Source organism: Martes martes, assembly GCF_963455335.1.
Source record: "Martes martes genome assembly, chromosome: 5".
Classification (NCBI taxonomy): domain Eukaryota; kingdom Metazoa; phylum Chordata; class Mammalia; order Carnivora; family Mustelidae; genus Martes; species Martes martes.
The window spans coordinates 161230070-161245203 of record NC_137892.1 but is presented as its reverse complement, the minus strand read 5'-3'; positions in this window follow the sequence as shown (position 1 = coordinate 161245203).

Below are 15134 nucleotides of genomic sequence, written 5' to 3'. Positions count from 1 at the left end.
ACTATTCGCGTGAAGACTCCCTCCCCCCCCCATCATGTCTGGTCTTCTCTGCTTCTTCGGACTCCTGACTTCATGAAGGAAGTTGCGGCCAAATGAATCCTCAGGAGGCTACAGCGAAGAAAGGGAGGCTCGCGAGAAGCAGAGCTTTAAAGGCTCAGCAAGGGAGAGCACATGGGGGTTTCTGGACTGCAAATATTTCCGGAAGTTTGAAAGGAGAGGGAGGCTGAGGAACAGGGGTGCCCGCAGGAAAAGCGCGGGGCAGGCTGGGGCCGTGCCCTGGGTGGCAGGCAGGGGCTGGAGTTATATCATGGAGGCAACAGATCCACTGCGTTATTTTAAGCTGGTTTATGACTTGAGAGCTTCTATTTTTTTAAATTAATCAAAAATATTAGGAATGATGGGTATTAAGGAGGGCACGTATTGCATGGAGCACAGGGTGTTATACGTAAACAATGAATCTTGGAACACTGCATCAAAAACTAATGATGGTCTGTATGGTGACTCACATAACACAATAAAAAATATGTTAGGAATGAAATAGGGGTTGTCACTATACATTCTGCAGCCACTAAATATGTAATAAGAGAATACCATTAGCAATTTTATGCTCATAAATTCAACAACTTAGAACACGGACCAGTTCCTCAGAACCACTAACTAGGAAAACTCAATCAAGAGGAAAAGGCTAAGTTAAAATGCCCTGTAACCATAAACACATTTAAACTGCCCTCAATTTCTAGGGCCTCTTCCTCCTTCACATTCCCCTCGCCTGTGGGGAAAGTGAGCTGCTGGAGGAGGCCCACCCACGTCTCCTGGCCTTGACCTGGATAAGTCACGTGGCCCCACTTAGATGCAAGATCTGGAAAATGCAGTCAAGTTGCGGACCTAGGAAGAGGAGAGCATGGATGCTGGTGAGTGCCCAGGGAGAACTGTAAGGAGGGTCTCCTCCCAAGGATGGAGAGCTGATGGACAGTACTAATAACCACCGTCCCCCCACCATCACTGTTAGCACGGCCACCAGCACCAGCACCAGCACCATCACCTGCTAACATTAACTGAGCATCATTGTGTTCTTTTTTGTTGTTTGTTTTTTAAAGATTTCATTTATTAATTTGACAGAAAGAGACACAGAGAGAGGAAACACAAGCAGGGAGAATGAGAGAGAGAGAAGCAGACTCCCTGCCAAGCAGGAAGCCCGACTCGGAGCTCGATCCCAGGACCCCGGGACCATGATCTGAGCCAAAGGCAGTTGCTTAATGACTGGGCCCCCCAGTGCACCCCCTGACACTGATCTAAGCCTAAATATCTATGAATTCATTTGAACAATAGCCCTATGAGGTGGATACATTTCTGATTTCAGTTTTCAGACAAGGAAACCAAGACCAAGAGGGACTGAGACATTTTCTGGAAACTTGAAAAAGCCACAGACAGACTCTGGGGTAGGCAGCAGCAGGTAATCAGAGGTGAGGTTTGGGAGCCAGAAGCTGGCCCTTGGAGGGGGACTTGGAGGAGGACCCCAAGCTCTCCAAGCCCAGCAGGCTGGACCTGTGGCCATGGTGTTCCAGGAGCTCCCCTGGGAGGGGTGCCCTGACTCCCTCCTCCCCTGGGCAATGCCTCGGGTATCTCTTTCTACCTATCCAGTCAGCTTGACAGATTCTTCCTTAGCTAAGTTCTCAGTAAAGAGTTTCTCCATGTTGATTTTTCTCTCTTACCTCAGCTCTCCACTTTAGTTGCAATAACCAGTTAAATTGTTAGAGGTGAAACAGATGGAACTTTCAGCTGGCTTCTTTTCCGTCTTTAAAACCTCAGAAATTACTTGCTTTATGTAGCGTTTTGACATGACCTAACACTGGCCAGCCATCGCTGATCCCCTTCCAGGCACAGGACACATTCACAGACAAGCCGCACACGGTGGAGGTCTGCCCACAAGCTCATCACTCAAACCACGAAGCTCACACAGCTGGCCTGATGGGGAGAACGGCCACCGCTTCTCCCTTTTCTACTGAGGTGGACTCAGGTCAAGTGAATAAGCTCCATTTCTTCAAATCCAAGAAATAACAGAATATCTCTATCTTTGACGGGCTTATCAAAAGCACCTTGGCAGCCCTGCCCACAGCCTCACTGACCCCACCTGACCTATCATGAGGAATAAGGAAGTGGGGCCACACAAAAAAGCCTGCCGGGAAAAAAGCCTTTAAATTTTGCATGGTGTGTGAATTGTGCTTTGTGGGACCAGAAAAATTTGTTTTAAAATTGCATGTGTATATATGTGCCTTTGTAGATCAAGAGGATTTCTATGCAGAACAGACAAAAATGCTAACAGCCACGTTAATATGTCCATGTATGAAAAACCACACACTGTAAGAGTCTTGCTTTCCTCCCTGAGGCCTCCATTCACGGATGTTAAACAAAAACTAGAAAGGCCTTCCATTCAAGATGCTGTCATTGCTAATTTTTTTAATGTCAGAATGTGCTTGTCCCTTAAGACCTACGAGGATAACTGCCGATCACATCAAGCAACGAACGTGTCTCACCCACGCACGAGGTGCCCAGACTCACAGGCAAAAGCATCCGTGGGCAGAGCACGCCTGTGGGCGTGTCGGGAGGTTGACAGGAGCTCATGTCGGGATATTCTTCTGGTCTGCTCAAAGCAGCATGAGCATTCTTGATGTGCTCCTCATGGGACCTGATGTCCAGTGTTTGGGTGCTTCCATGCACTCGGGCATCAGCAGGGCATATGGATTTCCATGGCATAGGTGTTCTTCTCTTGATTTTCCTCGGAAGGCTCAGCCTCTGATGTCCTCATTGCTAGACATGCCAAGGGATGTCATGAGTCAATGACACAGATATTATGGACCAGTGGAACAGAGTAGAGAGCCCAGATATGGACCCTCAACTCTATGGTCAAATAATCTTTGACAAAACAGGAAAAAATATCCAGTGGAAAAAAGACAGTCTCTTCAATAAATGGTGCTGGGAAAACTGGACAGCTATATGTAGAAGAATGAAACTTGACCATTATCTTACACCGTACACAAAGATAAACTCGAAATGGATAAAAGACCTCAACGTGAGACAGGAATCCATCAGAATCCTCGAGGAGAACATAGGGAGTAACCTCTTTGATATCAGCCACAGCAACTTCTTTCAAGATATGTCTCCAAAGGCGAAGGAAACAAAGGCAAAGATGAACTTCTGGGACTTCATCAAGATAAAAAGCTTCTGCACAGCAAAAGAAACAGTCATCAAAACAAAGAGGCAACCCACGGAATGGGAGAAGATATTTGCAAATGACAGTACAGATAAAAGGTTGATATCCAGGATCTATAAAGAACTCCTCAAACTCAACACACACAAAACAGATAATCATATTAAAAAATGGGCAGAAGATATGAACAGACACTTCTCCAATGAAGACATACAAATGGCTACCAGACACATGAAAAAATGTTCATCAGATATTAATCCCAGTCTACAGATTCAGGAAGTCAAGAAAGAATGTTTTTTAAATGTCTCTTAAATCTTGTTACTTCTAACTCTAAGCCATTATCTTGATGAAGACAGAGGTTATCCCATCCCAGTTATCATCAGGGCTCTTCCCTCTCCTGGTCACACTTACTCCAGGAAACCATGCTTCGCCTCAGCTTTAGGTGGCCTTTTTGTTTATTGGCTATAAGTCCCCATTGGTTAGCATGAGGATGTCATTTAATCCTGTCTGAGGAGCATCTTGAGACCTCTGTTGATTGGGGGCTGTCTGTATTGGGGTCATGGGGTCATTGGCAATTCTAGAAATCCCAGTGCATGTGGTTCTCTCAGCCAGAGGGTGTGCGGTTACACTGGGGAACAGGTCAGGAGACCCACAATGGAGCACAATAGCTCCAAGATGTGCCGTCCTCCTCCCTTCTCAGGCTGCTCAGCCTCAGAAAACCTGTCCCTCTCCCCCCACGTTGTCCTGGCTCACACTTTGCCCACAGTCCTCTGCCCTCCACTCTGAAGTTAGCAACAGTAACCCAGAGCCAACATTTTCACAACTAAAACACAACCAAGAATAGTTTCCCTTTTAAAACCTCTCAGAGATGAAAAAAAAAAAAAAGATACTAATATTCCATCATCCTAATGCATGAAAAAAGAATGACAAAGCAATTACATTTCCATATTAAAATGGTTTGAAGTGTCATTTCCTGCCATAGGTGAGATATTTTAGCTCAATCTGAGCAAAAACTGAGTGACTAGAGTTAACTGGAGAGTTTCAGGTGCATGGAGATTTTGCAATTATGAAGGATTGCTTTATTAAAGGCATTTTTATTCCCATCTCTTTTTTCTATTAATAACTATCCAAAACAATATTTTTTTTATTTTGCAAGTTTGCATGGACTGTCATTCTGATTTTGTTGTAGGATTAGCATACTGTGTAATAAAATATTTGAAGTAGCATCTCTTAGAGATCCAAGGCCAACCCACACCTCCTTTCCTTCTCTGTGAAGCAGAAAAGGACACCCAATGAAGATGACTCTGAGGGGTCAAGGCACTTACTCTGGCCACAACAAATGTCACAGTAAAAACAATTCACTGAGCCTAGGAATTCTGATTTCAGGCCAGTAAAACACATCTTTAATGTTGTCTAAAATTTGGTGCAACCATTTGCCCTTTACAACTCTTGAGCACTTTCAAAATCATACACAACCAACCAGTTGATAGAAATTTTAAAACGTATTGTTTAAAGAGACCTCATATACATACACACATGCACTTACTCATAAGCTATGGGGACACTTCCTCAACTCCCAGCCCAACACTGGCCACATGTTGGCATTCAAAAAAACCAATGACTGGATAAATGGGTGAGTAGCAGCTCAAAGTTGTTTGTTTGTTTTTTTAAGATTTTATTTATTTACTTGACAAACAGAGATCTCAAGTAGGCAGAGAGGCAGGCAGAGACAGAGGAGGAAGCAGACTCCCCATGGAGCAGAGAGCCCAATGTGGGGTTCAATCCCAGGACCCTGGGATCATGACCTGAGCCGAAGGCAGAGGCTTTAACCCACTGAGCCACCCAGGTGCCCCCAGCTCAAAGATTTAAAAGCTCAAAGTTTTAGTTGCTTAAATATTAATATTTTTTACCCAAAATGTAAGTATTGTAGAATACACTGGGGGATACATATGTAAAAAAAATTCACTAGAATATATTGACTTGTATTTCTTTCACCAACTGGTCAAAATATGTGCCCAGCTTATACCCCAAATAAGAAGGTTAAAACCAAAATGAAATGCTGTATTCCGTCCAAACCAGAGAGATTTACATCTGAGTCTTGAAAAATCTCTTCAAAGATAGAGAAAGGGAAAAACCAAATTCAAAAGCAGTTCAATATATTTTCACCCTAAATGTTAACCAGGTCATTGGTTTGTTTTGTAGAAACCTGTAGGAGGCAGAGCATTGCTAATAGTACATGAATCATGAAGCCATATACTTTTCTGTTCAAGAAATCTCATTAAGCAGCTACTATGTGCACAGCAGTGCCCTAGGCCCTTGAAAACATCAGGAAACACAAGGAAATTCTTGCTGTGAAGCTCTTATCCTCTCAGGTTGAGATAAAATATATGAGAATTCATATGAAATATTGGGAAGGAGAAAAATACAATGGGATAATGAAAAATATAGACATTTAACAGAGACGTGGGTACAATTTTAAGGAGGATGGTCAGAGGAAACTTCATTGAGAAGGTAATGTTTAAGCAAACCCTTGACAAAGGGAAGGGAATTAGACGCACAGCTAGGCTGACTCATTAAAGGGAATAATACGTTAAAGAAGCACGTGGAGAGAACACTTTGGACTGTGAAACCGTCTCTTCAGGAGAATTTTAGACCTCACCCCATTAACAACCCAGAATAGGGGTTATTTGCATCTATTGAAAGTTGATATACAGTCAGGGATTCCCAAATTATCATGCAGTGAATTGATTTCATTAATTTCCTCAAGGGAACTTTTTATTTTTTTTTATTTTAATAAACATATAATGTATTTTTATCCCCAGGGGTACAGGTCTGTGAATCGCCAGGTTTACACATTTCACAGCACTCATCATAGCACATACCCTCCCCAATGTCCATTTCCCCACCACCCTCTCTCATCCCCCCTCCCCCCAGCAACACTCAGTCTGTTTTTTGAGATTGAGTCTTTTATCCCATCTTTTCATTCTTTCTTTTCCTACCTCCCCCCAATCCCCCCGCATTGCATCTCCACTTCCTCATATCAAAGAGATTATATGATAGTTGTCTTTCTCTGATTGACTTATTTCACTAAGCATGATACCCTCTAGTTCCAACCACGTCGTCGCAAATGGCAAGATTTCATGTCTTTTGATGGCTGCATAGTATTCCATTGTGTATATATACCGCATCTTCTTTATCCATTCATCTGTTGATGGACATCTAGGCTCTTTCCACAGTTTGGCTATTGTGGACATTGCTGCTATAAACATTCGGGTGCACGTGCCCCTTCAGAGCACCACGTTTGTATCTTTAGGATATATACCCAGTAGTGCAATTGCTGGGTCGTAGGGTAGCTCTATTTTCAGTTTTTTGAGGAACCTCCACACTGTTTTCCAGAGTGGTTGCACCAGCTTGCATTCCCACCAGCAGTGTAGGAGGGTTCCCCTCTCTCCGCATCCTCGCCAGCATCTGTCATTTCTTGACTTGTTAATTTTAGCCATTCTGACTGGTGTGAGGTGGTATCTCATTGTGGTTTTGATTTGTATTTCCCTGATGCCGAGCGATGTGGAGCATTTTTTCATGTGTCTGTTGGCCATCTGGATGTCTTCTTTGCAGAAATGTCTGTTCATGTCCTCTGCCCATTTCTTGACTGGATTATTTGTTCTTTGGGTATTGAGTTTGATAAGCTCTTTATAGATTTTGGATACTAGCCCTTTATCTGATATGTCATTTGCAAATATCTTCTCCCACTGTCAGTTGTCTTTTGGTTTTGTTAACTATTTCCTCTGCTGTGCAAAAGCTTTTGATCTTGATGAAATCCCAATAGTTCATTTTTGCCCTTGCTTCCGTTGCCTTTGGCGATGTTCCTAGGAAGAAGTTGCTGCAGTTGAGGTCAAAGAGGTTGCTGCCTGCATTCTCCTCAAGGATTTTGATGGATTCCTTTCTCACATTGAGGTCCTTCATCCATTTTGAGTCTATTTTCGTGTGTGGTGTAAGGAAATGGTCCAATTTCATTTTTCTGCATGTGGCTGTCCAATTTTCCCAGCACCATTTGTTGAAGAGGCTGTCTTTTTTCCATTGGATATTCTTTCCTGCTTTGTTGAAGATTAGTTGACGATAGAGTTGTGGGTCTATTTCTGGGCTCTCTATTCTGTTCCATTGATCTATATGTCTGTTTTTGTGCCAGTACCATACTGTCTTGATGATGACAGCTTTGTAATAGAGCTTGAAGTCTGGAATTGTGATGCCACCGACTTTGGCTTTCTTTTTCAATATTCCTTTGAGTATTCGAGGTCTTTTCTGGTTCCATATAAATTTTAGGATTATTTGTTCTATTTCTTTAAAAAAAATGGATGGGATTTTGATAGGGATTGCATTAAATGTGTAGATTGCTTTAGGTAGAATAGACATTTTCACAATATTTGTTCTTCCAATCCATGAGCATGGAATATTTTTCCATTTCTTTGTGTCTTCCTCAATTTCTTTCATGAGTACTTTATAGTTTTCTGAGTATAGATTCTTTGCCTCTTTAGTTAGATTTATTCCTAGGTATCTTATGGTTTTGGGTGCGATTGTAAATGGGACTGACTCCGCAATTTCTCTTTCTTCTGTCTTGTTGTTAGTGTAAAGAAATGCGACTGATTTCTGTGCATTGACTTTATATCCTGACACTTTACTGAATTCCTGTACAAGTTCTAGCAGTTTTGGAGTGGAGCCTTTTGGGTTTTCCACATATAGTATCATATCATCTGCAAAGAGTGATAGTTTGACTTCTTCTTTGCCAATTTGGATGCCTTTAATTTCTTTTTGTTGTCTGATTGCTGAGGCTAGGACTTCTAGTACTATGTTGAACAGCAGTGGTGATAACGGACATCCCTGCCGTGTTCCTGACCTTAGTGGAAAAGCTTTCAGTTTTTCTCCATTGAGAATGATATTTGCGGTGGGTTTTTCATAGATGGCTTTGATAATATTGAGGTATGTGCCTTCTATCCCTACACTTTGAAGAGTTTTAATCAGGAAGGGATGCTGCACTTTGTCAAATGCTTTTTCAGCATCTATTGAGAGTATCATATGGTTCTTACTCTTTCTTTTATTAATGTATTGCATCACATTGATGGATTTGCGGATGTTGAACCAACCTTGCAGCCCTGGAATAAATCCCACTTGGTCGTGGTGAATAATCCTTTTAATGTACTGTTGGATCCTATTGGCCAGTATTTTGGTGAGAATTTTCGCATCTGTGTTCATCAAGGATATGGGTCTGTAATTCTCTTTTTTGGTGGGATCCTTTTCTGGTTTTGGGATCAAGGTGATGCTGGCCTCATAGAATGAGTTTGGAAGTTTTCCTTCCATTTCTATTTTTTGGAAGAGTTTCAGGAGAATAGGAATTAATTCTTCTTTAAATGTTTGGTAGAATTCCCCTGGGAAGCCGTCTGGTCCTGGGCTTTTGTTTGTTTGGAGATTTTTGATGACTGTTTCAATCTCCTTACTGGTTATGGGTCTGTTCAGGTTATCTATTTCTTCCTGGTTCAGTTGTGGTAGTTTATATGTCTCTAGAAATGTATCCATTTCTTCCAGATTGTCCAATTTGTTGGCGTAGAGTTGCTTCTAGTATGTTCTTATAATTGTTTGTATTTCTTTGGTGTTGGTTGTGATCTCTCCTCTTTCATTCATGATTTTATTTATTTGGCTTCTTTCTCTTTTCTTTTTGATAAGTCTAGCCAAGGGTTTGTCAATCTTATTAATTCTTTCAAAGAACCAGCTCCTAGTTTTGTTGATTTGTTCTATTGGTTTTTTTTTTTAGTTTCTATTTCATTGATTTCTGCTCTGATCTTTATGATTTCTCTTCTCCTGCTGGATTTAGGCTTTCTTTGTTGTTCTCTCTCCAGCTCCTTTAGGTATAGGGTTAGGTTGTGTATTTGAGACCTTTCTTGTTTCTTGAGAAAGGCTTGCACCACTGTATATTTTCCTCTCAGGACTGCCTTTGTTGTGTCCCACAGATTTTGAACGGTTGTGTTTTCATTATAATTTGTTTCCATGATTTTTTTCAATTCTTTTTTCATTTCCTGGTTGACCCATTCATTTTTTAGAAGGATGCTGTTTAATCTCCATGTATTTGCGTTCTTTCCAAATTTCCTCTTGTGATTGAGTTCTAGCTTCAGAGCATTGTGGTCTGAAAATATGCAGGGAATGATCTCAATCTTTTGGTACCAATTCAGACCTGATTTATGACCCAGGATGTGGTCTATTCTGGAGAATGTTCCATGTGCACTAGAGAAGAATGTATATTCTGTTGCTTTGGGATGGAATGTTCTGAATATATCTGTGATGTCCATCTGGTCCAGTGTGTCATTTAAGGCCTTTATTTCCTTGTTGATCTTTTGCTTAGATGATCTGTCCATTTCAGTGAGGGGAGTGTTAAAGTCCCCTGCTATTATTGTATTACTGTCGATGTATTTCTTTGATTTTGTTATTAATTGGTTTATATAGTTGGCTGCTCCCATGTTAGGGGCATAGATATTTAAGATTGTTAGGTCTTCTTGTTGGACAGACCCTTTGAGTATGATATAGTGTCCTTCCTCATCTCTTATTATAGTGTTTGGCTTAAAATCTAATTGATCTGATATAAGGATTGCCACCCCAGCTTTCTTCTGATGTCCATTAGCATGGTACATTGTTTTCCACCCCCTCACTTTAAATCTGGAGGTGTCTTGGGGTCTAAAATGAGTTTCTTGTAGGCAGCATATTGATGGGTTTTGTTTTTTTTATCCATTCTGATACCCTGTGTCTTTTGATTGGGGCATTTAGCCCATTAACATTCAGGGTAACTATTGAGAGATATGAATTTATTGCCATTGTATTGCCTGTAAAGTGACTGTTACTGTATATTGTCTCTGTTTCTTTCTGATCTACTACTTTTAGGGTCTCTCTTTGCTTAGAGGACCCCTTTCAATATTTCCTGAAGAGCTGGTTTGGTGTATGCAAATTCTTTCAGCTTTTATTTGTCCTGGAAGCTCTTTATCTCTCCTTCTATTTTCAATGATAGCCTAGCCGGATATAGTATTCTTGGCTGCATGTTTTTCTCGTTTAGTGCTCTGAATATATCATGCCAGTTCTTTCTGGCCTGCCAGGTCTCTGTGGATAGGTCCACTGCCAATCTAATGTTTTTACCCTTGTATGTTACAGACTTCTTTTCCCCGGCTGCTTTCAGGATTTTCTCTTTGTCACTAAGATTTGTAAATTTTACTATCAGGTGACGACGTGTGGACCTATTTTTATTGATTTTGAGGGGCGTTCTTAGCATCTCCTGGATTTTGATGTTTGTTCCCTTTGCCATATTAGGGAAATTCTGTCCAATAATTGTCTCCAATATACCTTCTGCTCCCCTCTCTCTTCTTCTTCTGGAATCCCAATTATTCTAACGTTGTGTCATCTTATGGTGTTGCTTATCTCTTGAATTCTCTCCTCATGGTCCAGTATTTGTTTGTCTCTCTTTTGCTCAGCTTCTTTATTCTCTGTCATTTGGTCTTCTATGTCACTAATTCTTTCTTCTACCTCATTTATCCTAGCAGTGAGAGCTTCCATTTTTTATTGCACCTCATTGATAGCTTTTTTATTTCAACTTGGTTAGATTTTAGTTCTTTTATTTCTCCAGAAAGGGCTTTTATCTCTCCGGAGAGGGTTTCTTTAATATCTTCTATGCCTTTTTCAAGCCTGGCTAGAACCTTGAGAATCATCATTCTGAACTCTAGATCTGTCATGTTACCAATATCCGTATTGATTAGGTCTCCAGCCTTTGGCACTGCCTCTTGTTCTTTTTTTTGAGGTAAGTTTTTTTGCCTTGTCATTTTGTCCAGATAAGATTTGCTTTCTCCTGCTGTGGAATTCCACTGTTCTTGGTGAGGGAAGTTGGTCTTGGCTGGGTTTCTTGTTGATCTTCTGGGGGAGGGGCCTGTTGTGGTGTTTCTCAAGTGTCTTTGCCACAGGCGGAATTGCACCGCCTTTGCCAGGGGCTGGGCTAAGTAATCCCCTCGGGTTTGCTTTCGGGAGCTTTTGTTCCCTGATCGCTTTCCATAGAGTTCCAGAGGATGGGAATGAAGATGGCGGCCTCCCACTCTCCGGCCTGGAGGAGCCGAGAGCTTGGGTTCCGCTCCTCAGTGCGCCCTTAGAGAAAAGCACCCAACCGCCCCGCCTCCCTGGCCTGCGGTCCCGCCTTGAGGAAAACAGTCAATTGCTGGAACCTGGAGAAAAGCGCCAGGTCGCTTTCGTCTCCGTGGCCTCCGGCCGCGCTCCGAGCCCACCCTGCCTGCGACTGGCACAAGGTAACCCCAGGCTGAGAGCTCACTTCCTCGGCTTTGTCACTGTAGCCGGCTTCCCCGCTCTAATACCTGCGAGCTCTGCAGCACTCAGACACCCCCAGTCCTTCTGTGACCCCGCGGGACCTGGGGTTATGCTGACCCCGCCTGGGCTTCCCCCCGGTGTAGCCTCTGGAGCGATGACTCCCAGTGGAGCAGACTTTTAAAAGTCCCGATTTTGTGCTCCGTTGCTCTGCCGCTTGCCGGGAGCCGGCCCCTCCCACCGGGGTCTATCTTCCCGTCGCTTTGGATTCACTTCTCCGCAGGTCCTACCTTTCAGAAAGTGATCGATTTTCTGTTTCTAGAATTCTTGCTCTTCTTCTCTTCGATTTCCCATTGGATTTGTATGTGTTCACAATGGTTAGATAAGCTATATAGCTGATCTCCTGCTACCCGATGTCATCTCAGCCTGCTACTTCTCCGCCATCTTGACTCCTCCCCCCTCAAGGGAACTTTTTAGAAAGACTTTTGGTACCTACACTGTGGAATTCAGAAGTCTGGACATAAGCCCTGGAATTTGGAGCACGTGGTTGATAAGAACTAATTTGGGAGTGACTGGACTTGGTGACTTCAGAAGACTCCTTCCTGTTATGTGGATCTCCTTCCTTGAAACTAAGTGCCTTACACAGGAAAGTTTATTTCTTGCTGTTGTAATATCCATGAAGTGTGAGCAGAGAGGTCCCAGGCAGTCAGGGACCTGCACTCCTTCTATAAAATCTTACAGCAACGTCAACCTTCTAGGGTCTCATTCTCCCCTGCATTCCCCTAGTGAGTGGGGGAAGTGGGCCCCAGAGAAGGCACAGCCACATTGCCTGGCCTTTACCTGGATATTTCACATCTCACTTTGTCTCACAAAGTTATGTGGCCCCACTTAGATGCAAGATCTGGAAAATACAGTCAAGTTGCGGACCTGGAAAGAGGAGATCATGGATGCTGGGTGAGTGCACAGGGAGAGCTGTAAGGAGTGTCTCCTCCCAGTGCTTGAAAGCTGATTAATAATACTAATCCTCACCATCATCACTGTCATGATCAACATTTGCTAATACATACTGAGCATCATTATGTTGAGGTACTGTTCTAAGCCTAAAGTTCTGTTAATTCATTTGAAGTCCACGATAGCCCTGCAAGGTAGACACCTTTCTAATTTCAATTTCCAAATGAAACAACGAGACCAAGAGGCACTGAGACATGGCCAGATGTGGTGGAGCTGGAGGGTGAAACCAGACAGTGTTCACAATGTCATCCCACAGAGGGATCTCTGGTTCTTCCGTGGGTTGCTTCTGAAACTCAATAAAATGCATTTAACTTAACTTCCTATTCATTGACTGTCACTAGAAAATAATACTGTGTTAACTTAGGAGGTGGAAAAAGAAAAAACAGGAAATATACAGGAAATAAAAAGGAAGGTTAGAAAAAACAGAGACAAAAGTATCATAGAAAAGAGCATGCAATCAAAAGCTGATGTATTAAAAGATTATTAAGATAGGCCACTGGCAAACTGATCCAGGGCAAAAAGTAAAAGATCCAAAAACAGAGTGAAGCAGTGAAGGGGACGTGATCCCAGATATGATAGAGATTTAAAATAATAACAACACAGAGTAGTGTCTGTGTCAGTACTTACGCAGTAATACACTAGAAAACCTAGTTATGCAGGACAAACTTGAAAACTTAATTCAAGTTGATACATCCCTAAAAAATAGATAAAATGCAAAATGGTACAAGAAAAATAGATATCTTGTATAAATTCATAAATTTTAAGTGAATTTGCCTCTCTTTAAAAAAAATAAGCATAAGAAATCAAAATAGGCTTAGCTTTCTTTCTGTGTTCCACCACACCTAGAAACAGTCATTGCAAAACAAATACAAAACTCTAAACATGCATGTATTCACTTCAAAACTAAGGAGACCAATATGAGTAATAAAATGTATAGCCTCATTCGCTCATGAATATGGATACAAAGATCCCTAAATGAAATAGTGGCTAACCAAATTCAATAGTGTATTAATGAAAATAAAACATCATTAGCAGGGAGAATTGATCCTAAGAATGCAAAAATGGTTCATTATTTTAAAAGTTGCTAACATAACATCAATAGACTAAGAGATTAAAAAAATCAAATGAGCATCCCAATCAAGCAAAGAATTATTATAACTGGTGTTAAAACTTAGCAAATAAATATCTAACAAAAAACAAGACTAGAAAGTAAGAGCCTAGGGGCGCCTGGGTGGCTCAGTGGGTTAAAGCCTCTGCCTTCAGCTCAGGTCATGATCCCAGGGTCCTGGGATCGAGCCCCACATCGGGCTCTCTGCTCAGCAGAGAGCCTGCTTCCTCCTCTCTCTCTCTCTCTCTCTGCCTGCCTCTCTGCCTACTTGCGATCTCTGTCTGTCAAATAAATAAATAAAATCTTTAAAAAAAAAAAAAAGAAAGTAAGAGCCTATAAGCATTCAATTTAATATCAGGAAAAAAATCCCACTCTCATCTCTATAGTTGAACATACTTCCTGATAAGGAAGAAAAATAAGTGTAAGAGTCAGGGAGGGAAGAGATATAGTTGCAATTATTTCAAGAAGCCATGAACATCTACCAGAGAAGCCAACATAATCGACAATCTATTGTTGTGTTCAGGAAGTGTTCAGTAAGGTGGCAGAATACAAGGTAAATCTAAAAAATTATGTAATTCATCTCCAAAAAATGTTAAAAACAAGATACCAAATTCATAAACAATTTTATAAAGTGTCTAAGAAATATCTCAAGCAACCATTAAGGCATTCAAAAAGAACTTGTAATAATAACCATAAGTTATGGGTACAATCAAAGGCAAAAAAAGAACAAGGAAAGAAAACAGAGAGGTCATATGTGGGAATTTATGCGATAGTAATGGCACCAAGAATCCTGGAGAAATAGTGTTCAGTAGGATTGTTGGAGAACCTGGCTCAATATATGGTGAAAAAGAAAGCTGGATCCCACGTCATCTCATACATGGACTAGAGAGACTCGAACGTGACAAGTGAAACCAGCAAGTTACAAGAAGAATGGTGAGAAGTACTTCTTGATCTAGAGATAGGAAAGGCTGCTTGAACAAACCTACAGTATCACCTGTTTGTCCTTTCTTCTATGCAGTAGACGATTTCCTTGATATCATCTAGTCATTCAACTGGAATTTTTATTTTAACAATTAACATTTTAGAAGAAAATAGAGTTAAATGTAGACCGTGAAGCTGGTTACTACAGAAAGATTACAACTCTGTGCCTCAGTTTTGTCATCTTTAATAAATGAGAGAAACTACCTACTTCTGAAGATTGTCATGGAAATTAAATGATGGATGGATGGGTGGATGGAGAGAGACAGACAGACATATATGCTTGCAACAATGTCCAGCACATAGTAAGCATTTCAAAAATATTATTATTTATTAATACTATTTTATACCCTAAAAGTGATTTACTACTCTGAATGTTTCTATTGTGAGACTTTGGTTTGGTTTATGGATATAATGCTTCTAGAAGGATTTAGAGAGACCAGTGAATGTCACTCTTTTTTCCTCAACCACATTCTAAACCATCTAGGAGAA